The following is a 4,017-nucleotide window of genomic DNA, read 5'->3' as shown; positions in this document are numbered from 1 at the left end:
TTAGGAGCTTATTAATTAGGTTCTAGCAGACATTTTAATTAATTAGCCTTAGTTGTCACTGATATTAGAGCTTCTTAGGGTTACATATATCACACACATATATATAAGTACAGATATTTCCAAAACAAATGAAGAATTATGAGCACATGAGGTCTTATAGGTAGCTTTTCCTCCTATAGAATGGCATATTTATGAAGGGGAAACAGAAAGGAGGCCATGAATAAAAATGCCATGTGATCAACATAAATAGGGTGGGGTTGGATTTCAGCTAACCCCAAAGGAAGTCACTATGTAGCATGTACCACCATCTCAAAGTCATATACTAAACAAAATACATAATTTAATATGAACACACACACACACATATATAATACAAATAAACTAGAGCTTTCAAGGATTAATATTGCCAACCACTTTCACGGTTTAAGATTTGCAATGAATTCAAAACTATAGCTCAACGTATAGATATCTAGATTTAAAGATTAAATTGCCTCCATTCAATTGATCGTGTTTATGAAAATTGTTGAATATGGTACACCATTTGATCTTGCATAAATTATCATCATCATCGTCATTAATGTCTTTATCCTACATAGATGCAGTCGGTCACCTGAAATTATTATTTTATTCTTTCACGTAAGCCTCACAGTAGCTTGCCTTCTGGGCAAACGACGCTTCCTCTTCTAACAGGTGCATCTACTTACCCTAATTTGATATTTCATAAATCTACCTAACATTTTGGATAAATAAATGGTTGTAATAAGAGTATGGTAAATGCATCAACATAAAGCAGTACGAAGCTTAATAGTGTAGTATGTACCAACTATTGTATACATACATCAAATGCCACCACCGATAGATTCTCAAACTGGTGTTTGAACCAATTTTTCAGGCTCTTAACTAGTACCACTGTCATAAAAATGAAAATGACATTCATACCTTTTAATTTTACAGACATGCAAGTACATATATTCTGTTATTATATATTCTTTTCAATGGAGTTGGTACCAGATTTCACTTGCCTTCTTCATATGCTACGTACTATCATAAACTTGTAGGGCCATTAACTTCGAAGTTCAATTTCAGAATTACAGTGAATACTAACATGGTACTTAATTCCCATTGAATGAATGTAGGGCAGATATTTGAATGTTCACTTGGGTTAGTGGGAGATAGTCGGTAAGTACGAATAATCAAAAAAGAGTTTTGTTTATCCACCCTATTTTGGTTTGGTTTTGCCAATCCTAATCGTCCTCAGAACGAATATAATGTATCTAAAAGATTTTCATATATTCTTTGCCCAATTCCGAAGTTTATATAAATTATATTCCCATGAAAGGCAGTGTGTCAATTGATGGTCCAAAATTAATCAAGTTGTCGCCCACTATGGTCCTATTAAGCATATTATGACAAAATGATGAACCAATGTCATTTTCTTTGATGTTGCTTTGTAATGTTAGATTATGAATGATATTTGAAAAGAACGTCGTAGCAAAGATCACATTAATTGAACCTATGACTCTGACTAACAAGTATTATCTACAATCACAATATGGAATTTGAATAAAACATATATCCTAGCTAGATTTTGGACAGAAATGTGCCTAGTACTAGTTTGATTGACTGGCATCATAAATAAATAGATCATGGAACAAATATATATATATATATATATATATATATATATCTAAGTTTCAATAATCACTGATTGATTGTCCCATTTCATGCATGTCACAACAAATAGGCAAGCTAGCTTATTGGGAGAGACATGGAGTACTTGATCATTTACATGCACTATTTTCTATTTATTGATAACCCAACTGTCAATTAAATATATATATATATATATATATATATATATATATATATTTTCAGTAGATAAATTGAGCTTTATTTAAATCAAGAGCTACCAAAAAGTTAATTATACAAGTGCAATTAATGACCCCAATTGTTGGAGAAGTTATGCACCGACCCTTTTAGTCACCCATTTATTCAAAAGTTGTTATAAGATACGTACATAAAAGAGAGGACTAGTGGTCCATGTGAAGATTGAAGAACCTCATCAAGGTTGAACCAGCTAGCACTCTTTTTTCCTTGGACCGCTCAGAAGAATTTTTTGGGTAATTTTCAGGTACTGTATGAGAGACGTGCGTTGGCGGTAGAGATGGAGCCAGGATTTATTTTCAAATGAGGCATAAAATGATAATTGTGAGACTTTTTCTATAGAGGTAAATTAGTATTTGGATTATTTTAGCAAATTTGTGAGACTTTTTTTAAACAAATAATAAAAAAGAAAACTTACTAAGAAAAAGATTAATGGATAAATATACTATTTTAAATATATTAATATAGAATTTTGTTGTTATTTTGGATTAATTAAGTAAACTACGAATGTGAATTCTTAAGTAAATTTTGATTATATGAACTCAATTTTTAAATACTGATCAGATCCTTACTTTCCAAAGGAAGGTTAGGAGTTCAAGTCTCGAAGCATGTGTGTGTGAGTACCAATCATGATATATATATATATATATATATATATTGGTTACATTTACTAAATTGGAATTTTTTTTAGCGTAAAGTTAAAAAAAAAAAAAAAAAAAAAAAAAAAAAAAACAAAACCTGTTACATAAATAGAGTTGTAACTACTACTTTTTAAAAATGATTAACTTACTATTAAAATTTTACTATTTATAATAAAATTTATTATACTCGGTTTAAACTTTTATACCGTAAAAAAATAAACTTTATTTTCATACAATATATTCATGAAAAATTAATAAATTACTTAAGTAAAAAATACCTTCTTTTTCATGTGATATATTCATGAAAAATAAAAAAAATTACTTAAATTGTTTTAAAATTTTCTACTTAAGATTTTTATTTAAACAATTAATTTCAATAAAAAAAAACTCCTAGTTAATTAATTTCAATAATTATAGGTAAATTTAATGGTGAATATGTCATCAAATTATTATGTATTTTTTTCATAATTTATTTTAATAAGAAAAATGGTTTACTTGTAATTCAATAAGAAGTAGCATTACAATTGTTTAGTGAAAAATAGCCCAAATTTGAGGGCATTTTACAACAAAATGTGATAGTTCAAGGTATTATGCACATAATATATAAGAGAATTATTTATAAATTCGGACATAGTTCATAAAAAATATATATATTATTTTTATTTTTTTGCACTTTACCTATTTTTTTATTAATAATATTGTCAAATGATTGTGTTAGAACCAATATATTGAAATGGGGTATTTCTTGAAGATAGTTGAAACATCTCCCACGTACAAACGAAAGACAAATGGTAGCACTATCTTCGGAATTCAACTAATCCCAGATATCACATATGTATATTCATGCAAGTTACACTTCTCATCATGAACCTGTGTATTTATCTCTATCCGATCAATTGAAAATATGAAATATGTAACTCACACATTCAACTTAGTAATTTGAAAACACTTTTTCAAATCTCTTTTTCTCTCTTACTTGTATTGATAGTGTATATCTCGTAGGCTTCATATGTCATATTATTTATACTAGTAATAGTGGGAATGTAATTAACTTAATATTAATGAAGCTATACTTGATTTCCACATAGATAACATATTAATTAAGAAACTTTAATAGATTGGGTGAAGAACTTCATTGATACTGCACTAAAACTTCATTAAGAATTCAATTGGAGTTTTAATAATTTAATAACTAATAAATCTGAAACACAACTACAATCTCTAATACAAATGACACCACCAGACACCATGCTCATCAAAATTTATATATTAATTTGTTGCTAGGAAAACAAAAAAAAAAAAATATATATATATATATATATATATATATAAAAACATATCATTCATAGACATGTTAAGCCCGTCTTTTATCTTTGTTGGGCTGTCCACCTTGTTTGTCTGCTTGTTAGGTCTTGGGCTTAGGCTTTGTTACTTAGCTCTTTACTTCTTGCGGGCGAGTAAATCTCTTGATATACTCGGACCAAAAAAATTA

Source organism: Cornus florida, unplaced genomic scaffold (assembly GCF_030987335.1).
Source record: "Cornus florida cultivar Cherokee Brave unplaced genomic scaffold, ASM3098733v1 CherokeeBrave_3.0.0_Hap2_Chr08, whole genome shotgun sequence".
Taxonomy (NCBI): domain Eukaryota; kingdom Viridiplantae; phylum Streptophyta; class Magnoliopsida; order Cornales; family Cornaceae; genus Cornus; species Cornus florida.
Note: the sequence above shows the minus strand (reverse complement) of the source record.